This window comes from Pongo abelii, chromosome 15 (genome assembly GCF_028885655.2).
Source record: "Pongo abelii isolate AG06213 chromosome 15, NHGRI_mPonAbe1-v2.0_pri, whole genome shotgun sequence".
Classification (NCBI taxonomy): Eukaryota; Metazoa; Chordata; class Mammalia; order Primates; family Hominidae; genus Pongo; species Pongo abelii.
In genome coordinates, this window is record NC_072000.2 from 40,673,614 (window position 1) to 40,697,431 (window position 23,818).

Sequence of the window (23,818 nt, forward strand, 5' to 3'; positions counted from 1 at the left end):
GATCAGGTTGAATATAGGTTGCAGTCCTGGATTTTCTGAGTTTAGTCAAGGGTCTCTAAATTGTAGCAGTCAATTGGCACCAGGTGGCCCAAGGAATCAACCCTCCCAAGGATGCTTTTCTACCTCCTTTGTTTCCTTTATCATTTACTTTTACCCTGAGATTGTGCAGGAAATGGGAATCTCCAAAGATTGGTATTTCAAGGGATATGGAATTTCCAAAGATTGGCAATCTTTAAGCCACTCCTTTGCCTTCTACCCCATTTTCCTCAGGACTCTAAAACAGAGCAATTTCCACCAACCTACAGCCTTTCAAGGCAGCAAGCCCTTCTGCGCATGTTTACTAAAGAATGGCATGAAGCTTTGCATAGAGACAAGATAACAGGCTATCCTAAGGAATATTTGCACTTAAAAGTTGAACAGTGTTCAACAGTGTTCCAACAATCACACTGTTTACACCCTTGCAGTCAACCATTTCAAAGCATATGTTCCATTCATTTCTCCTTTTCCTCTTAAATCCTTTCATGAAAAAATTTTAAAAAAGAATCTTTGGCTCAAAGCAGCAAAGTAAATCTTTACTTCAAGTTATTTTCTTAAATATTATTTTCATGTTAGGTTTTTAAAATTTAGAATATAAAATGTGGCTTATCATACAAACATCTATAACAAAACTTCAGTAGAAGACCTTGCAAAGCTCTTTAGGGAAGTATTTGTTCCACACTAACTTACAGTTTACTTTATATCACAGGTATCTCGTTACTTGATGTTGGCAGAGATGTGAGACAATTTCTCAGCTTTCATATCCTATGAATACTGGTAACCATATCGAAAGCAAGGGCCTTTACTAGATTAAGTTCAGCCACAAATTTAATCTATCAGAATCTTTTGTAGTAAAATATTAACTCCTACTTTCAAATTTTAAGATTCTTGAATTGGAAAGGACCTTAGAAACTATCATTCCACATCTATCATTTTACATATGAGGCTTTTGAGGCCCTAAAAGATGAAAGGACTCACCCAAGGTCACACAACTGGTTGGGAGATGAGCCCAGACTGGCTCTTTCTTCTTCTTTGGGAAGTAATTCTAAAACAACCACATTTTAAAAGAGATTTAATCTCACATTGTACGTAGAAAAGACAAAGATGGGCTCCTTAAAGAATTCCCAGTTCCTAAAATTAAGCATTTCAGTCCTCTCCTCTTTAGCACTTTTAAGCAATACCAAACTCAGTCACAGCGTTTGCTCATTCCCATTCAACATTCCTATTTCTTTCATTGTAGGCCTTCCCCATCATTTTTCCCATATAGCTATCTGCATGTTATATTTGAAGAAATTAAAGTACTACAGAAAATATTACATATAAATCACAAGGATTATTTTTATGTGATAAGATATTTAAACAAAGCTTTCTGAGTTCCTAAAATAAGTGCTTAGGCCATAATTAAAAATGAATCCAGGCTGGGTGCGGTGGCTCATGCTTGTAATCCCAGCACTTTGGGAGGCTGAGGCGGGTGGATCACGAGGTCAGGAGATCGAGACCATCCTGGCTAACATGGTGAAACCCTGTCTCTACTACAAAAAAAAAAAAAAATTAGCCGGGCGTGGTGGCGTGTGCCTGTAGTCCCAGCTACTCGGGAGGCTGAGGCAGGAGAATGGCGTGAACCCGGGAGCTGGAGCTTGCAATGAGCGGAGATCGTGCCACTGCACTCCAGCCTGGGCTACAGAGCAAGACACTGTCTCAACAACAACAACAACAACAACAACAACAAAAATGAATCCACAGGACATTGAGGCACAAGAATTGCTTGAACCCGGGAGGTGGAGGTTGCAGTGAGCCAAGATCATGCCAGTGCACTCCAGCCTGGGCAACAGAGTGAGACTCTGTCTAAAAAAAAAAAAAAAAACAGAATCTACTCTTTAAAATACTCCAGAAAGCAAAAAAAAAAAAAAAAGTGGGAGAGCAGATGAAACAAGATGTGGAAATTTGTAACTGTCATTATAATTTAATTATAATTGTCATAAAATTAGAACTGGCAATGGATATGTGGAGTTTACTATACTATTCAGGAAAATTTAGCATTTTTCCTAACAAAATGTTTATTCAGATTACCAATCTGCGTACTGCCCTTTGGAAGAAAAACAATTCCTAAGTTTCAATGTACACAAGCAGACTGTTAGAGATTTCAACTAAAGTTTTCCATCTTTTTAAATAAATTGTTATTAAAAAAGAACACATCATATGGAATTTACCAACTTAACCATCTTTAAGTGTACAGCTCAGTAGTGTTAAGTAGATTCACATTGTTGTGCAATATATCTACAGAACCTTTTCATCTTACAAAACTAACACTCTATACCCATTAAACAACAGCTCTCCATTTCCTACTCCGGCCCCTGGCAACCACCATTCTACTTTGTTTCTATGAATTTTACTACTTTAGACACCTCATAAAAGTGGAATCATACTGTCTTTTTGTGACTAGCATATTTCACCTAGCATAATGTCCTCAAGGTTAATCCATGTTGTAGCATGTGACAGGATTTTAATCTTTTTAAAGGCTGAATCACATTCCATCCTACGTATATACTATATTTTTTAAATTTGTTCATTAGTTGACATTTGGGTTACTTTCACCTGAAAATCTTCATCATAACATAATATTTTTGAAGGAAACTGAAGTATAAGGTACTGTAAGAAAAATTCAGCTAAGCAGCAATGATAAAGAATGGATATGCAGTAACTGGAACAAAGTCCATCCATCAGCTGTTATCAACTTGATATCCATCACTCCAGGGCCTAGAAGAAACTTAGCACACCTAGTGAAAACCAGTCTATGGGTCTGTAAGAGATTAAATTTGTTATTTATCTACTTTTGTTTTCTAATCCTCCTTATTTTAGTACTCCTTTTTGATGGAGTTATTCAAAGGATATTGATGGATATGAATATATTTTTATTCCCTTAGTCTAGGGATATGGCTGTAAGAGATGTAGCTTGACGGGAAGAGGGTACATGGATGGTTGAGGATTAGAAAGGTGCCAAATTATTCAGATTTTTAATTTTTTTGATTAATAAAAATAATGTTTACATCTCAAATTTGTAAAAGGAACTTGGTGTTACAGGTATTCCATGGTTTATTTTGGTAATGGATTTGATAAACCATTTGATTTCCAAGAAGCTGAACACTTGTGTTCCATTTAGCAACTTGGAATAAGGTTTCCAAATGGCACTGTGATATTCTGGGATTCTGGGGAAATCACTATTTTGCTTTCTTTTTTTTTTTTTGAAATGGAGTCGCACTTTGTCGCCCAGGCTGGAGTGCAGTGGCGCAATCCCAGCCCACTGCAACCTCTGCCTCCTGGGTTCAAGCAATTCTCCTGCCTCAGCTTCCTGAGTAGCTGGGACTACAGGTGCCTGCCACCACGCCCAGCTAATTTTTTGTATTTTTAGTAGAGACGGGGTTTCACCACGTTGACCAGGCTGGTCTCGAATTCCTGACCTTCAAGTGATCTACTCACCGCAGCCTCCCAAAGTGCCGGGATTACAGGCGTGAGCCACCGTGCTCGGCCGATTTTATAATTTATTACAGAGAATAAACCCACTATAAAGGATGAAACTCTTTGGATGATCGTTCTCTGTCTGATCCTATATGGGATAAAGTCCATCCAAAATCACTTAGGCACTGAGAAATCTCTGCTATCTTATCTGGATCCACTTTTGTACTTGTATTTTACCTCTAGTTCACTTTCTCAGTTCCCACTCCCACTCCAAAGGATCACCAATCCCCTGGACTCATTAAATTTCTGGCTTGGATTATGTGGAGTGATTAATGGCAGTGGGCCTGGTACATGTGGAGGTCAGCGTGCTGAGCATCCTGCATGTCAGCGACAAATATACCCGCGTGCATCCACCAACTCACTCTTCGCCTCCACAGCCACAATTTATTCATCCCAGAGTACACTCAACCATCTGCTATTTATTTTGTTTTCTTTAATCATTATTTCCGTCGATTTGCTAAGCCAGGGCACAGGTGAAAAGTGGTAAGAAGCAAAGGGGAGCTGTTGTTGATGGACACAGGAGGGGTGAGTTGAGCTCCCCACGAGGAAGAGCATTCAGCTCCACAGAAAGGGCCTAACTGTATTGTTGAATACTTAAATCCCTGCCTAATAGGAGCATTTGGGCCAGGCCCAATCATAACTAGCTAAGGCTAGACTCCTGGGGTGAGGAGTGTAAAGCTGGGGAATTTTAAGCATCCTTAATAGTAGCCCTGTAATAAACTGATGCTCTGAATCTTTGCTAGAGTCTGCACAAGACTGGGCTATAAATTTTACATTTGGCGAAGTGACTCATAAAGAAACACCCACCTGATTTCAGACATGCATTTTTGGCAGTCAGGGCACTTGCTAAATTAGCTATGGTTCTATTTTTAGCTGCTTTCTTTCTCTGCCGAAAATACGATGATTCTATCTGGACAGTACAGTTTTACAACTCAGTCCTCTAGTGCTGCTTATTAGTCCATCTTTTGGACTGGGAAATACAGGAGTTTGCTTCCTTTTTAAGTGCTGAAAACATTGGAACACATTTTATTATTATCATTTTTAATCTATAAGGTTCTGGCCCTGTGAGTTGTTTTCTTCACGAGAGTAGCTATAATAAATGGATTATCAAAACGCATTTGAGCTAACAATCTCTGTTATTACAGAGTGATAAAAATATAAAACCACTTTTTCATCAGGAAGAGTTGAAGTGTCTCTTGTCTGGGGAGGTCCAGTGTTGATTTGAGGAACTTGGGTCAAGCTGGTATTTGACCTTTGGCAGGAGGCTGCCCTGGGTCTTATATTCTCAACAAACTGGGCCCAAGACAATAGCGTGCTTTATAGCCCAGAGCCTGATCACTGTGTTTCTCCAAGGAAGACCTCAAGCTGAAAAGCCAACATGCCTGACAACCACCGTCAAGGTACCAAGGGCATAAGCACTAGACATTGGAAAACAAATGGAAAAGCACACACAGCTACATCTGGAATCCTAATGGGCCGCCAATGGTTCCCAGCTAAAGGAAGAATTACCCATGTTATTTTATCATCCCTTGCGCTAACTTTGCTGTTTATGTACAGCAATAAATGATTTTTTAAAAACATATTTGGGTCATTATGTCATATACCACCAGCAAGTAAGGTTGTTTTATTGTGCTTGGAGTCAAAATACACTGCTATACCCAGATGTATGGGAAGTTTAAAATCTCTTGTCCTTCTGTATTCATTTCTCTTGGACAAATGAGTTAAGTTTTTAAAAGGAAAATTGAGAATTTTTATGGCTTTTATTCCCACCTTGCCAGTAAAATTTGCACCAGTATTTTTCTACCCAGCAAATGTGCCTGGCCAATGATAACACTAAACACAAATGCAGAAAGCCAAACATCTTCCAACCAACAGGAAATGCCAGAGACTTTTTTTTTCTTTTTTGGAACACTTTTAGCAAGTTGGATTCTTCTGCCAAGGCTGTGCTATAATCAAAAAGTAACTGCAGATCAAGAATATGAAGTGAAACCTGGAGGTTCAAGCCAATTCTTCCCATACAATGATATGTGAATTTCTACCTTTATTTCTGCTTGCTGCAAGCAGTTTTAAATTTCACCTGCTCTGTTAAGCCTTTTAACACACACACTAAAACTTAGCACAAAATGTTACATTTTCTGAGTTAAAAAAAAATTCCTGGCTGGGTGCGGTGTTTCACACCTAAAATCCTAGCACTTTGGGAGGCCGAGACAGGGTAGCTTGAGTCAGGGAGTTTGAGACCAGCCTGGGCAACATAGGGAGGACCCGTCTCTGTTAAAATTTAAAGATAAATAAATAAAAATTCCAAAATGCCTAACCCTTTATCATAATGTGTTATTTTGCATGTTCCACTATCAATAGATAGGATTTCTTTTTCTACCTATTCCCCACACTTTCCAAAATCTTGAAGTTCAATTCACCCAAATCTGCTAAATCTTCTTCCATTCCATTATGAATAAGGGGAAGTGGTTTTTCAACATGAATAAAGTGAAGGACTACATACATCAGGGGAGAAGAAAGGCTGAGAAAAGCAGATGTTCAGATGTGGATCATGACTGACCCATCATCTACCCGGAGAATCAGTCCTTGTGTGAGTGTTTAGTTTCTGAAGCGGAGGATGCTGGCTTTCCTGTTTACTTAGCTAGCCCTATCACTGGGTTACAGGTGGCCTGGAAAGAAGATTTAGGAAATATTTTCTCTTCATAAATGAACATCAAATTATTTTACAATGTGCCCTGGTACATGCGTCATGACAGGTTGGAGGCCAAAGACAATCTCAAATAAAGCAGAGGCTGAGGCGGGTGTGGGGGGACCCTGATTGTGAGTCAGGAAGAGAAAAAAAACTGTTTCCAAGTTATTTCTAAATTTTCACACAATTTACTAAGAGATGAGTCATTGTACTCATTAGCCTGGCAAACATTCCACTCCAAATCCTCTTCCTCGGCAGAATTTCTAAGTTTTGGTTATTCTTGCATTGCAGCTGACTTTCATCTTTTCAAGGGATCCTCTTCAGTATCCACTATTGAGTTTCCTGGAAGCATCATCATGATTCTTACTTTTGCTATTAATGATCAGTCTTTTAAAAAAAGCATTCTTTCAACTTGATTCTGAGTTTCACCTGAATCCTCTACACAAGAAAAGCCTAACATCACCAGGGTTGCTTTCATATGGAAGAAGCCATTACTTGAAATTCATCAATTGAGTTTAGAATTCCTCCTGTTTTCTCTCTCTCTTTTTCATGCTATTTATATTCATTGTTTTCTTTTATCCTATTTAAAATTTTTTTTCACCAAACTGCAGTGATGAATTTGATTTCTCCTCTTTTTTCTTGCTTATGTTCTAACTCTGCCCTCCCGAGTGACACATTTCAGCAGTATCTTACTCTTGAAATATTTCACGTTTGAGGAGCATTTTAGTCTCTTGCTTGTACCTCTACATTCCCCAGCCCAGAAGTCTTCACAGATCATTGATGTCAAATCATGTCCTTCCTTCTTCAGAATGCTGCCAGGAATCATCTCCCAAACTAAACCCATATGGCTCTACTCAACCAGAATCACTTCAACAATCCTGTTTGCACATTGACAGGAGAAATCGCTTGGGAAAATGGTTCTGTATTCTGCAGATGTTTATATTTTTCTGAAGATTCCTCTGCTTCTGTTCTTTTGTTCTTTCCTTTGCATTTTGCCCTTATTTAAACTTAAAGCTCCCTGTGGGTATGGAATAACTTTATACCCAAATACTTTTTGTGTGTTTCTAAAGTTCTCAGTTCAGCGCTTATTGTGCTACATGGAGAAGGATCAAGACAAATGACCACCTTACTGAACTGAAGTCCGAAATTGCTTTTCTGGCTGCCATGCCCTTTGATGTAGGGTAGCTAAACATATCTTAAATGACACTCATTGTCCTTTGTTCTTATCTAAGCATACTGGTTACCTCCATGGGGCTCAGAGTTTCTGAGGTGACATAAGGTATACCTACCTTATATTTGTTGGTAGAAAAATGAATAATAATAGGGTTGGCAAAATTATAACTTTTGAAAAATTTGTCTTTCTGCCTCTAGCCTCTCCTTTAGCATTTCTGAGAGTCCTCTCCCCTTTCCCAAACTCAGGTTATTATGTGCCTTCTTAATTTCTAACTCCTCCAAATAAAAACAGCAAAATGTGACATATTATTTCTACTTCAAAATTAATTTTCATGAATACATTCAGTCTTTTAAGAGTTTTCTGTTTTAACTCTTAAATTCCTATTTAAGGAATAGGAATTTCCTATTATGAAATAAAAGTTTCTATCTCCTGATAGAGGAATTTGGCACAAATTCAGGAAGTCAGAAGAACATTGTTGGGAGGTAAAGAGAGGGGGATAGTCTTTTCCTTGGCCCTAAAATTATGCTGCATTTAATTCCAGTTTTGCAGAATACAGACTAAATCTGCTTTAGTTGTTTGGGGTGCTTTGCTTAGTAATGGACTAGTGAGTATCTTCCTTCCCATTTTCCTTGATACCAAGATTCTTGTGCCTAAGATTTGCTGAAGCCAGATGTCCTGTGGCCCCAGCCGACCAGGGTCTCCTAGCCTGGGTCTCCTAGCCTCACTGTCATTCATATACCTCCATCATCCCCGACACCACACAGGCCACATAGACAAAGGCATGCCCTTCCCCAGCCCCCTCTTTGCTCCTTCTAGAATGTCATGCATAATCACAGTATCCAAAGTTTTAGTTACTTCCAATACCCCAAACAATTGCATCTGACACCACCTTAGGAGCAGAGAACAGTTGCTAAGCAGCTATCAAGTGAGGAACAAGGATGGTAAGGTGAGGGGTGGGTGCCACTGTCAGACAACCCTGTTGTTAGCAGATAGGATCCTGCCTTTTCGCCTAAGTCATTGACAGTATGTTGCAAAATACTGAAAGGCATTCACTGATGCAGCCTGTCTTATAAGCATTATTTTTAACTGAGGTATAATTGACATGCAACAGACTGCATATATTTGAAACGTACAAATTGAAAAAATTTTTGACATTTGTATACTTCTGTGAAAACATCATCACAATTCAAGATACTAATAAACATATTCATCACCCCCAAAATGTATTCATTCCCTTCAATACATCCCACTCCCATTCCTGCTTCTCCCTAGGCAACCACTGATCAGCTTTTTGTCACTATAAATTAATTTTCTTTTTTTTTCTTTTTATTATTATTATTATTATTATTATTATTATACTTTAGGCTCTATGGTACATGTGCGCAACGTGCACGTAAGTTACATATGTATACATGTGCCATGCTGGTGCACTGCACCCACCAACTCGTCATCTAGCATTAGGTATATCTCCCAGTGCTATCCCTCCCCCCTCCCCCCACCCCACAACAGTCCCCGAAGTATGATGTTCCCCTTCCTGTGTCCATGTGTTCTCATTGTTCAATTCCCACCTATGAGTGAGAATATGCGGTGTTTGGTTTTTTGTTCTTGCGATAGTTTACTGAGAATGATGATTTCCAATTTCATCCATGTCCCTACAAAGGACGTGAACTCATCATTTTTTATGGCTGCATAGTATTCCATGGTGTATATGTGCCACATTGTCTTAATCCAGTCTATCATTGTTGGACATTTGGGTTGGTTCCAAGTCTTTGCTATTGTGAATAATGCCGCAATAAACATACGTGTGCATGTGTCTTTATAGCAGCATGATTTATAGTCCTTTGGGTATATACCCAGTAATGGGATGGCTGGGTCAAATGGAATTTCTAGTTCTAGATCCCTGAGGAATCGCCACACTGACTTCCACAAGGGTTGAACTAGTTTACAGTCCCACCAACAGTGTAAAAGTGTTCCTATTTCTCCACATCCTCTCCAGCACCTGTTGTTTCCTGACTTTTTAATGATTGCCATTCTAACTGGTGTGAGATGGTATCTCATTGTGGTTTTGATTTGCATTTCTCTGATGGCCAGTGATGGTGAGCATTTTTTCATGTGTTTTTTGGCTGCATAAATGTCTTCTTTTGAGAAGTGTCTGTTCATGTCCTTCACCCACTTTTTGATGGGGTTGTTTGTTTTCTTCTTGTAAATTTGTTGGAGTTCATTGTAGATTCTGGATATTAGCCCTTTGTCAGATGAGTAGGTTGCGAAAATGTTCTCCCATTTTGTAGGTTGCCTGTTCACTCTGATGGTAGTTTCCTTTGCTGTGCAGAAGCTCTTTAGTTTAATTAGATCCCATTTGTCAATTTTGGCTTTTGTTGCCATTGCTTTTGGTGTTTTAGACATGAAGTCCTTGCCCATGCCTATGTCCTGAATGGTATTGCCTAGGTTTTCTTCTAGGGTTTTTATGGTTTTAGGTCTAACATTTAAGTCTTTAATCCATCTTGAATTGATTTTTGTATAAGGTGTAAGGAAGGGATCCAGTTTCAGCTTTCTACATATGGCTAGCCAGTTTTCCCATTTCCCTAAACTTTACATAAGTGGAATAATACAGTATATACTTTTTTGTCTGACTTCTTTCTCTGAGCATAATTGAGATTCATCTATGTTGTTGAACGTATCACTATTGCATTTGTTTTATTACTGTAGTCTTTCATTGTATGGATGTGTCTATCAAGAGGCATTTATTGAGCCTCTTCTAAGTGACAGGTACTGTGCTAGACACTGGAATATACAGTCACTAAAGGCTATGTGCCAGCCCTCAAGGATCTTATTTGGTGTTTAACACAGAGACAATAAGTAACTTGACAGTTACCGTAGAGCTTAATCTATGCCATGAGGGAGATAATCATGGAGGTTTGGGAGCCTTATTAAAGACCATGTAAATCAGACTTGAGGCTAAGCTTGAGGCAGGTTTTGGTGGATGAGTTGAAATTAGTTACAGGGGGCTGGGCGCTGTGGCTCACGCCTGTAATCCCAATACTTTGGGAGGCCTAGGCTGGTGGATCACCTGAGGTCAGGAGTTCAAGATCAACCTGGCCAACATGGTGAAACCCCATCTCTACTAAAAATACAAAAAAAAAATTAGCTGGGTGTGGTGGCAGGCACCTGTAATCCCAGCTACTTGGGAGGCTGGAGCAGGAGAATTGCTGGACCCCAGGAGGTGGAGGTTGCAGTGAACCAAGATTGTGCCACTGTACTCCAGCCTGGGCAACAGAGTGAGAATCCAAGAAGAAAGAAAAAAAGAAAAAGAAAGGGAGGAAGGGAGGAAGGAAGGAAATAAGGAAGGAAGGAAGGAAGGACGGAAGGAAGGAGAGAGAGAAAGAAAGAGGAAGGAAAGGAAGAAAGGAAGAGGGAAAGGAAAGGGGAAAGGAGGGAGGGAGGGAGGGAGGGAGGGAGGGAGAGAGGGAGGGAGGGAGGGAGGGAGGGAGGGAGGGAGGAAGGAAAGAAAGAAAGAAAGAAAGAGAAAGAAAGAAAGAAAGAAAGAAAGAAAGAAAGAAAGAAAGAAAGAAAGAAAGAAAGAAAGAAAGAAAGAAAGAAAGAAAGAAAGAAAGAAAGAAAGAAAGAAAGAAAGAAAGAAGGAAGGAAGGAAGGAAGGAAGGAAGGAAGGAAGGAAGGAAGGAAGGAAGAAAAGAAAGAAAGAAATTAGTTACAGGGTGAGGTCAAAGAGCTACCAGCAGTTCTACGTTGACTGGCATGGGTAGAGGGAGCTGACGAAGCTAGTGAGAAGGACCTTTCATGCTGGGTAAGAAGTGTAAATTATATCGTGAGACTTATTGAAGACATCTAAATAACAATAAAAAATGACATAATTAAATTTACTTTTTCTGTGTAGAGTGAATTAGAAGAATACAAGACCAGAGAGACCAACTAAGAGGCTAACAAAGTAGCCCAGATGAGAGGGGATAGAGCCTTAGACTCAGATGGTGGCTGTGGAGACTTGGGGAAGTGGACAGATGAGAAAGAAAGTGACAGAGACAGGAAATAGAAATCTAAAAGTGATTGATAAATGTGTGGGTGAGAAACAGGAAAAAGTCGCAAAGATTTCCATGTTTGAGGCTTGAGCAACTAGATAAATAGAAAATAGCTTAAGAAGTGAAAGTAGCTTTGAGGAAGATGATAAAATCATTCTAATATTGTGAGTTTGACGTTGCGTGAGACGTTCAGAGAAAAAAGTCCAGAATTTAGATGGATGTAACTGTGCAGGAGTTTAGAGATAATGATATACTTTTCCTCATATTTATAGGCTTGCAGGAGGAAGAAGATAGAGAGTAAAAAAGAATAAAAAGCTTAAAATTCAGTTTTTGGAAATGCTGCCTTTGTGGGGAAAAAGATAGCTGATATATCTTATCATGTATTTAATTTTACTCCTTAATTTGTTTGCAAATTCCTGAAGGAAGGCGGTGGAGGGGATGTGCCTTAAACTTTCAGTAACGAAGTGCCTCTAACAGAGAAGGGGCTCAAAACTAATTCATTATTTGCATATTTGAAATTAAAAATATAATCAATCTGGAGCTATAATTAGCCATCTGTTGAAGTGACCCATGTGCATTATTAAAATGCTACAAAGCTGGGCACAGTGGTGTATTCCTGTAGTGCCAGCACTTTGGAGGCTGAGGAGTGAGGATCACTTTTAGCACAAGAGTTCAAGTCCAGTCTGAGCAACATATCAAGGCCCTGTCTCTAAAAAGAAAAAAAAAATGTTACAGCAATTGGTTTAGAAGTGCCTGGGCATGACTTATCAGCAGCACATAGTGTGATCTATTTCTGTTGAGTAAGAGCAAAAATTCCTAGTTACAGGACTTTCTAATACTTAACTAAATATGTAAAAGAGAAGAGTGCCTCTAGTTGCAAATATAGTAATGTGCCTAGAGCAGAATCCATGACAGTCAAGTCCAGCCGTGTGCTTAAATATGTAGCTAAACAAAAATTCAGACAGAACATCTTGCTGTTTCTGAACATGATGTAGATAGAATTTAGCAGATGACAAGGTGGATACATTTTTGCTTAAATGATTAGGAACTCCAGTTCTCTCAATAGCACTTCCACAAAGATTAGGAAAGCCTTCCGAATCCAAATTAAATCTAAAGATTGTAAATATTATTCCATCTTTAAACTAGATTAACTTGAGGTAAATGGGTGTAAGGAGGTCAAGAAAGCTCCAATGAATCAATCCTCATTTTTCTCACCATATCAAGTGGAGAAGCTGTGATTTAAGCAATTTCTGCTAGGAAAAGTGCTTCCCGTGTAAGTTTTTCCCTCCATGATCTCCCCCGTAATACATTACAGGGTAACCTTTACTTGCCACAGAAAAACAGACATGTGAATCTGATACTCTCAGCTTGTTTATATGTTTTCAAAGCTGGCGAGCAAACAGAGGGCAGAATGTGAACATTTTTGCTTCTGCTGCCACATGGCTAGCTGGAAGCCGAGTTCAGGACATAGCAAACTTTCTATCTGGACTTCCAACAACAGCAAAAATATTAAGTTATGTTGGGGAGGGGGAAATCTGTTATTTGATATCATCAAAATTGTTTCCAAAACACCCTCCAATTTCTTCTAAGTGGAAAACCTTGCAAATGAAATAAAAACAATAAACTTAATTTTACTGACTCCAAAAGATGTCTAACAATTTTCAAAGGAATTTCTTAGACTCTCCCATTTTCTTTTTTAAAATAGAAAATAACAGTGTAGTTTAAGATCCAGGCACATTTCCTGACTCTTTACAAAAATACTGTTTAGACATAACTTGATTTAAAAATTTTATATGTAAAATATGTCTGAAGAAGATAAATTACAAAGGCATTAATTGTATTAGAAAAGCATTCTTGACATTACAAGATTCATCAACATACTAATCTCTTCAGTGAACTTCTAAAAATCAATATATTAAAGTTTGGTTCACACAGCCTTTGGGAAAACATATCTATTGTGTAAACCAGGGCATGTGTGAATTTTTAAAACAATAATGGGTCCACGCTAACCAAGCTATCATTCTCTTACCTTTTCCATTACATATTCAATTTTCTCCTAACAAACCGGAGCCTGCCAACTCTAACACCAGGTTAAATCTTTTTCCTGCACTCCTGGTCCATATACTAAACTCTTTATGAGACATCTCCACTTGTTGAGGCCATGGAAATCCAAATTTGATGCATTCAGGACAGACAGCATCACTCCATCTCCCAACCGCTTCCTTTCCAATTCATTATTTCAGGAAACTGCTGAACCAGCCACCAGTGGCACAAGTCAGGACCCCACTGGGTTCATTCTGAAATCCTCCCCACCTTTTGCCACAGACACAACGTAAGTTCTGTTGTTTCCACCTTCTTAATGTTGCTTAAATACGTCCATATCTCTCCCTCTCCACCTTTCACCTAGTTCAGACAGGACCCATTCCCTCTATACAAATGTACAGCTAACTATCCAGTTGTACCCTTCTGTAATCCATCCCCCATATCACAGCCAATGATTTAAGTGAAAACTGCAATTCTGAGCAAACCATTCCTGCTTCAATTCTTGAAGAACTCCCCAGAATAAGGCCAAACTCCTTAGCATGGCCCAAAAGACCGTTCAGGATATACCTGTTTTCACTCCTCCACACACTCCAGTCTGATTTCCAATCATACAGTGCTACCTGCAGTCCTCTGTGAGCCCTCCTTACTATCACCTCTGGGTTTTGGCAAGCACCATTTGTCCTGCCTGATATGATTTTGCCACCCTCTTAAACTTTCCCAATTGCCTTTGCTTACTTGCATTTTATGGCTACCATCTTGCAGGAAGCTTGCCCTAGTCTCCATCCCTTACAGATAGAAGACAGTGCCCCTCTCATGTGTTCTGGAAGTTCTCTGTACCTACAAAGACTGCAGCACTCAGCACCCTTTCTTTATTCAAATTGCTTGGTCACTTCTCCCATTCTTTTTTTGCTTTGTTTTTAAGAGGCAGGGTCTTGTGCTGTCTCCCAGGCTGGAGTACAGTGACAATCATGGCTCACTGCAACATCAAATTCCTGGACTCCAGTGATCCTCCTGCCTCAGCCTCCCAAGTAGCTGGAACTACAGGTGTGCACCATCATGCCTGGCTACATTTTTTGTTTTTTGTTTTGTTTGTTTATTTTATTTTATTATTTTTTTTTTGGTAGAGACACGGTCTTTCTATTAATATATTGACCAGGCTGATCTCGAACTCCTAGCCTCAAATGATCCTCCCGCCTCGGCCTCTCAAAGTGCTGGGATTACAGGCTTGAGCCATCACAACCAGCCCTCTCAAGCTTCTTGAGAAAAGGAAGTGTGTCTTGCTTTCCATTACATCCCCAGCACCAAAAACAAAGTCTGGCACATAGTAAACACTCAAGCAGATAAAGGAACAAATAAAAGTATGTAAAGTAACACAAGCCAAGGAAATTTTCCCCATTTTGTTATTAATAATATTTTTTAATGCTCAATGTGTTTGGCTTTCCTTTTTTAATAGCCTTATAATCTTAGGTTACCAATATATACAAAATTATATAAAAGAAAAGAAAAATACAAAATATTTAGCTTACTTGTCTTATTTAAATGCAAACATAAGCATATTTCTTTTCCTGAAAACTAATAGTAGACTATTATTTCAAACTAAAGCTACTCTTATCTATTCATAGACATTTCAGTGCAAATATACTTTGATATGTAACAAAAAGGAAATCCTGAAAGATTATAGGTAAGCATATTTTAGGAATAATATCAATATTGAATGTACCACAGGAACTTCTGCCCCTCCTATAGGAACACTGGCTTTGTATAAAGTGATTGATCATTCTCTTTAGTTTTACAAACCTGAGTTTTGATGTACATTATTGGGCTTTCTTAAGGTAGATACAGTCATGGAACACTAAAAACTAAGAAAGAGTTCAGGCTTGTGAAGAAAAGAAGGCTAAATTTGGAAGCTACATAATGAAGAATATTCTCCTAACCCTGTCTTGACTTAAATTAAGAAGTGATCTCCAACTTTTTTGGTTTCTAAATTTGTGGCAAAATTCCAAAACCTGAAGATTAAGGTATTAAATTGCCATTATTTCCTCCTGGACAAAATTGCTCTAGATCAATGTCTCCCCAACATTATTCCAACTGAAGAAACCTTTTCTCTTTTCAAAATAAATATTTTAGCGGTGATCAATATATACATAAATGTAAAAACATTTTCTGTTGGAGATGAAAAAGGGAGACAGTCTGGTTTCCCACTCTCCTCTTCCCACCCTTGCTGCTTCTAAAGTGCCAAGAATTCCACACACCATGACTTTAAAACCACTTGTCAGTGAGATCCACAATGACCTCTTTCAAACCTAAAGTTACATGATTCTAAAATACATCAGTATTTCTGAGTATGCAATTATCTAGAAAAGCAAGGCTAGACAGTGAACTCTCTATGTTGTAAATTTCCAGAGAATATGAAAAGTTTATGGTGTAATACAGTATAGGTATGTTTTAAATGACTACAGTTATGGACATTGTTATAGAATTAGTAGATCCTATAACGTTTCTGTAATGATTTTTTAAAAATCTATTACTTTCCATTATTTAAGGGACCCTGTGAGATCACATATAGTTGAATGAAAAGACAAACTGCTGGGGAAAAAAAAAACTTCACTAATATTTCAAAATTGGAAGTGAAAAGAGTGGGTTTCTTTGAGAACCACAAAGTAATGACAGGAACTCAGTTTCAAGAAAGCTCAAGACAGTCAGTGACTCAAAGTAATGAGCATAATTCTCCAAAGTCTCAAGCAGTTTCCACCCCAGGGTAACAAAAACAAGAACTCATGTTTGTTTGTGTTGCAGTCTCCGTTTGGACCTGGAAGGTCAGGCTCTGAACAGCCAGGCCATTGTTCAGCATCATTCATCCTGATCGGGGTCTAGCACCTGACAAGGAATTAGAAGCCTGAGTCCTCTATCTGATTTTGTGATTGACTCACTCCAGGGTTTTGAAGTGACAATTTCTCCACTCTAGAGCATCCATGAAATGATCTTTTCCTTCTGGATGATGGAGCAATTATGGAGATTATGTTGTCTCGCAGTACTCGGGAATATGCTAAGGATGGTTTTGCTAATACTCTATTAACAATGTTTTTTGTTTCAATACATAAAAACAAGTTCCCACCTTACTTAGGGATTATTCTGTGCCAGGACCTGTTTTCAGTGTTTTACATAAGTTAACTTGCAGAAACCTCATGACAACCCTATTAGTGAGGAATATGATGATCCTTATTTTGCAAATAAGGCCACAAAATCATAAAGAAGTTGAGCAACTTGCCCAAAGTCACAAAGCTGGGCAAGGGAACAGCCAGAACTCCAAGGCAGGCAATCTGCCTCAAGGGTTCTTGCTCTTCACCATGCTGCAATGCTCCCTCTTCGTGGACGCTCTCAAGCTTTCCCAGATCTAGTGCTATGAGGGGAAGGAATGGGAAGGCTAGAGCATATATGATCTCTTAATTGCCTACCCAATCAGATTAAGCAGGTCTGCTCTCACACAATCATGGAGTATGACATATATTAGCCTTATATTTCCTCCATCCCCCAAAGAAGGCTGTGACTGCTTCATGTGAAGCAGGTAGCTGGGCAGGGAAAGGATTAAGTAGCTCCAAAACAGCATTTTTAACTGAATTGGCCTATCTCTCAATATATATGTATTTAGAATAAAAATTGATTTGATTTGAAAATTTTGTTAAATACCACTCCCTACAGTCATGTTGATAATACTGTTAAATCCTGAACTTTCTGTTACTGATACTTTGCAATTAATATCAAAGTGTCAACAAGATAACAGCTTGAAAAGTGAAACCTGTTGCAGATATTCTCTGATCAAGTTTCCATGAAGTAGATGTTGGACTGATTTCTTAAACCTTGTATACTCATTCATGACTGTGCTCTGCCCTTTTTTATTTCCTCCACCAATTAGAAGTTCTATCACCAGATTGTGCAGGATAGGGGATTTTTAGGTCCCAGCAGAAACAAGAAAACAATTAAAAGTGTGGTGGGTTGTGGAAGACAGCTGCAAATGTTGAACTGTTTCTACCCCACATAACACCCCTGGTTCCTTCTCCCCAAAGATCCTCTGAGTCTGTCTTAAATACAAGCCAAACAGGACAATGGCATCCGGAACATTTGTCCTTTTCATAGTTTGTTTTAGAACATCACAGTTCAAAAGCCTCTAAGCAACTACTTAGTTGCACTGATCACAAAGAAATCTCTCACACAGACAGAACTATGAAACAATTTAACCGGAGTCTTCCTTCTGAGACTTCTACAACTTTTAAAAGTCACAATGAGTCAAACGGTTTGGAGAGACATGGGGCTAAGGAAACGCACATTGGTGGGGTTGTATTGACTCAAAACCAATCTGGACAGCAATTCACATGAAATTTACAAGAGTATACTGCATGCTGAAGGGAACATGGACTCGGTGTCAAGTCCAGATCCTTGGAACATGCAAATAAAACACCGTCCAGGATGTCTAAGACATGTTCTGAAGTGTACATTTTGTACACTAACACAAGGATAACAGATATGAATCAACTGCTGTGAAACCAGACCAAAGTTGGAAGTATGAGAGCAATAAGAAAAACATGACCTAAAGGGGCAATGTAGCAAACAGCAGACCATGGTCCATTTCTGAAACTTTGCTAAGAGGCAAAAGCAGGAGGTTCTGCCCCTGCTCACCAAACCCAGGTGGTAATGCAAAAGTAATTAAGTAAATGCTGAGTAATTCTTTATCAAACAGCACGATCATTCCAGAAACACAGAAAGCATGTGACATAACAAGAACTATTAAATCAGTCCCAGCAGAGTTTTGAAATGAGTCAGTAAAGAAGTTCACATTGATTAAAAACCAAAATGCAGTCTTGGTGCTTTTGACTTGTTTTGTCCCTAGAAAACAAAAGTGTTTTATCTATACCCACATGTTGTGACAGAAAACGAAACCTTTCTTGAATTTCATGCAAGGTAGATGTGATTTCCAATGCATCACCCACTCCATGCCATCCGCCAAGTTATCTTTAACAGGCTTATCAGGGAAAACAACAAGAACATATTAACAGCATAGAAGTGTAGGTGTTGGATTTTACACCACTCATAAAAGGAATCTATACATGTAAATGTTTTGATTATATTTTTAGGAAGAAAAGAAAATTTTAAAATTAATGCAGAACCCATCACAGCTATCCAAAGAATGAAGATTCTTTCATGTTTTAGACAGAAAAATATTGTTCAAAAGCTCCTTTCCAGGTCCATTCACGAAGCTCTTCCATTGTTTACAATGTTTGTATACCTATTTAGGCTCATTTGAAAAATGACCACTATGTCCATTCCTCCCTCAACATATCTGAAAGCAAGCCAAGAAAAATGTTGAGAAAAAATGCCGCCTCCTGAGAATTCAGGAGAACAGTAACACATTTAGATTTTGCAAGATTAAGACAGACCCTACGAATACATATTTCTCCCAGTGGCCATGTCATTTTTCATATGCAAGACCACCACTTTCTAATAACAGATAGGTAGGAAATTACTGTCATCATAAACTGGGTTATGTATCTCAATCAACTGTTTCCTAAGGAAAGCTATGAGACTGGTAGAGGGGAAGAGGCAGTACCAAATTCCTATGTCTTCCTGGTTTTGCAGTTAAAAAAAAAAAAATGTACCTCTACATTTCAAGGAGAAAGTGGCACCACCTAAATAAACCTATATTATTCAACAGACTCAAAAATGTAACTTGCCTATAACCTTAGAGATGTCATAAGCCTATGACATCTGACAGCTGGGAGGAGCCTATATTATAAATCTTTGCATAAAGGTCCAAAACTTTACTCTGGTGTTAAAGAGAAAGTACATACCTAAACTCTCTGAGTCAGCTTCCTCACCTGTAAAACATGGGTGAGCAAGTCTGTCTGATTGTTCTTGAGAGAATCAAGGGAGCTAATGTATAGTGAGCACTCAACCTTTTGCAGACTTGAAATTCAAAGGGAGCCTTGGATTTAGCCACTGAGACCAATAACTAGAGCAGACTAGTTTTGCCAAAGACTCTTAGTTTTGCCAAAGCAGGCTTAACTTCAAATAATGTGTCATGTTCTAACCTCATAGGCTAGTTATACTCAACTCTGACTCACCTGTGGGGGGTTTGCTTTTGTTTCTGTTTCTTAACACAATGCTGAACTACTTCTCCTGCTCCCACCCAAAACCTTCTGAATCAGAAACTACAGGAGGTAAGGTAATCTTGATTTATTTGTTTTTAATCTTCACAGAAGATTATGAAGCAGCCAGAGTTAAGAACTACTCACATAGCCTTGAAATGTTCTTGAAATGTTCTTGAAATTCCAATATTTCAATGCATAGTAAATGAATGAATCAAGTCAGTAAGTTTCACCAAAAAAATAAAATGAACAGAAAAGACTGAGAGCCATCACAGATCAAGAGTGACATACTGACTGGGCACAGTGCCTCACGCAGCACTTTGGCAGGCCAAGGTGGGAGGATGGCTTGAGCCCAGAGGAGTTCAAGACCAGCCTGGGCAACATGGTGAGACCCCATCTCTACAAAAATTAAAAATTAGCTGTGCATGGTGGTGTGTGCCTACAGTCCTAGCAACTAGGGAGGCAGAAGTGGGAGGATTACTTGAGCCCAGGAGGTCGCGGCTGCAGTAAGCTGTGATCACACCACTGCACTCCAGCCTGGGCAACAGAGTAAGACCCTGTCTCAAAAAGGAAAGGAATAACATATCATAGAATTATGAAAATAATTATTAAAAGGTACACACTTCAGACTGATGTTGTACAACAGATATATAATGAGACCCACATATGTAAGCCCATATTTGTAATTTTGAATTTTCTAGTAGCCACACTAAAAAAAGAAATAGGTGGAATTAATTTTAAAAATATATTTTATTTAATGTAATGTATCCAAAATATTATCACTTCAACAACTATTAAAATTATTAGTGAGATATTTTACATTCTTGTTTTACACAAAGTATTCAAAATCTGGCATGTATTTACACTTAGAGCACAGCTCAATTTGGACAAGCAACAAGTCCAATGGTCAACAGCCACATATAGCTAATGGCTACTATATTGGACAGTAGAGCTATAGACTGTAATATATACATGTGTACCTATGAATATAGTGCCTGATATATTTATAACACCTGAAAAGACTACACTAATATAATTTTTCATACTTCTACAACAGCAACATGGACTGGCTGTCATATGAAGTAATAAAGGCAATCACTATTTCCAAAAGCTGCTACTGGGCAGGACTGCAGTACTTTGCCTTTAGTGTGAAGTGTGTTCAAAATTATTTATGAGTGCAAAAATGCTATACCTTAAGTGAAGTGTTTCAAAATTAATATCCATAAATAAGAACATTATACACACACACATATTTGTGTTGTGTTTGTGTATTCCATACATGGCATTTTCTATCTAATACAGTATGTAATAGTAAAATAAACATTGATTCTCATAGGAAATCTGGTATCTTTCATGTATACTCACGTATACAGTAAGTAACTCAACCTGATAAATAACCTGTAATTATCTGGGGATGCAGCACACAGAGTTGAGCAGTTTTGCATGCACAAGAGGCTGAGTGGGGGCTGAAAACCATTTCTCTCTCTGCTTACCAAGTGGGTGGGGTACCTTGGATTCTTCCAACTCATCAGCCTAGAGGGACACTTTTTTCTAATAAAGCGAAACAGTACCACATATTCTAGTGAATGTCATGAGCCTTGCAAGTGCAAGGAGTTTTATTAGAATGCATTCAAGTAAAAATAATTGACAGATCTGGCCCATTCTCCATATCTTCCAAGCCAAAGTCATCTCTTCCTTGCTAATACTCAACAATGCAAAACTTTGAAACAATAACCAAGTACGTCTCAGATCTAAGGTAGCTTCCCACAAAATTATTAACCTGAAGCTTCTACTAGTGAAAAGTTTGAATGGTCCACTCCCTGGGCATAAAGCGAATAATAATTTCAGTTTTCCTAACCAAAAAAAAAAAATCAGGTTTTCTACTTATGTGCCTGGTTTTCAAAGTACATTGATTTCATTTCAGACAATAGCACAGAATATTTAACTTTTCAGGTTAATACATCTAAAATAACTACATCTTACACCCTAGTTACTCTCAATCAGTTTACCCTACTCTATCTTTTTCCATTGGCCTTAGTGCTATCTTAAATGACCTTGTTCATGTATTAGTTTACATCATTAATATCAAAGATCTCCAGTTGTATATAAGCTCCATGAGGAAAGGACTTTGTCTATTGTTCACTGTTTTATTCTCACTCCATAAGTCTAAGCACTGCATAAATATTTTTAAAAGTAACTTTCTGAAGAAGTATTCCAGAACTCTAAATCTCAAAATATCTATCATTAAAGAATACCTGAGGGAGACGGGGCAGAAGGAATATTGTTTGTGATGGACTAGGGGCTTGGAACAGCATGACTGGTTCTGGAAACTACAAATGGGAAATGTGACTCATGAATATACTGGCTTCAGTGCAAGGAGAGGGAAGAACTCATTTCACAGCTACAAGACAATACTAGAAATAGCCTATCATTTACAAAAAGTTTTTCCTTTAAGAGTAGATTAATTCACCCAGACTGAACTCCTAGGCAATGGTGACCTATTCTTACCTATTCAATCAGAATATGTAAGAAACAGATGGCACAGGCAACTTGGGCAATTGGAAAAGAGTTTAACAAAGGGACTATTTACAAATATGGTGCAGGGTTCAAGGAAACCAACAGTGGCTACCTCAATACCGAGGGATGAGCAAAGCATTTCCCACCCCTGAATCTAAAAGGGCAAGAGAGGGCCAGAGCTCTGCAAGGACAGTCATATGGAAAAGGCCACCTGATAGTTGCTGTGGTCTTTGTCCAAGGGACACAGAGAAACCTGTGTGACCAGGTAGGGAGAGAGTCAGTGGAAAATACTCTGACCTCATTCTCCTTCCACCTGCCTGATCTCCCACCAGGGCCTCCTATTGGTTGAACTTAACTGGAAGCCAGAGAGCCAGGGAACTCACTGAGCAGTCCAGACAGCAGCCGGCCGGCACACAGAGCAGCCTGGAGAGGAGGGAAGAGTGGACCCGAAGGGCCCGAGCACACCCTGTGGAATTGAAATGCAGTGTGAAAAGGCGGTTTGCTTTATACTGCAGCTTCATGTTCCAATCTTAGGTTAAAACCATGATTTGAATTATTTAAACACACAATTGTTGCTGCTGCATTCAAAAAGGCAAGTTATATGCATAATAAATTTCCTTTAATAGGATAAAAGCTGAATTCACAGCATTAAAGTACAGTTCTGTTAAAGCATTTAAATGAAGAACTAAAGAAATGGGATCCAGGGATGCAAGTATTTTTTATTATCTAACTTGAAAAGAGACAGTTATGGAAGATTGAAAAATGGACAGTATAAACTTTAGGCCCGTAGTTCCAAACCGGGCTATGCATCACAACCTGCTGAAGAGTATTTAAAACTGCAGGTTCCTGGATGCACCCAACTCGACACCACTGACTTTTAAGGGAGGGGGCATAGGAACTGATGACACAGATTTTGGAGCTAATGTTTTAGAATTTCCCTTTCAAATGTTAAATATCTTTGTTCTTTTAAAAGTGTTTTTATTTTTGCATGCTTCTTTCTGTGCTGTTTTAAATTAAGTATTCATCTGAACCATTTTTTAACTCAAATTTTGAAAACCAATCAGCAAAATAATTAATAACTATATACATTTAATAAAAGACTTATCAACATGAACTTTTTTTTTTTTTTTTTTCCCCAAGACAGAGTCTTACTCTGTCTCCCAGGCTGGAATGCAGTGGCGCAATCTGAGCTCACTGCAACCTCGGCCTCCCAGGTTCAAGCGATTCTTGTGCCTCAGCCTCCAGAGTAGCTGGAATTACAGGCACGCTCCACCATGCCAGGCTAATTTTTGTATTTTTAGTAGAGATGGGGTTTCACCATGTTGGCCAGGCTGGTCTCGAACTCCTGGCCTCAAGTGATCCACCTGCCTTGGCCTCCAAAAGTGTTAAGATTATGGGTATGAGCCTTTGCACCTGGCCAACACAAGCCTAATTTTAAGATTATTTGTCCTTATATAAACTAAGAAGATTTAAATATATGATTTTTGACAGCTTTATTGAAGCATAATCACACAGAATAAACTGCAAGTCAATATATCTATTTTATTTTGAGACAGAAAAAAGTCCTTTGAGTGTATGAGCAAAAAGACCAAGTGACTTATAACGAACATAAAATTAAATTGTTGTTAGGCTTTTCAATAGCAATGTTTTATATCCTATGAAAATAGAGTAACAT

General features: G+C 38.6%; 1 protein-coding gene across 2 annotated transcripts in view; it reads right to left on the reverse strand.

Annotated features, from left to right (window-relative positions):
- SLC25A21 (solute carrier family 25 member 21) overlaps positions 1 to 23,818 on the reverse strand; it is a 506,267-nt gene that overhangs the window by 357,325 nt on the left and 125,124 nt on the right.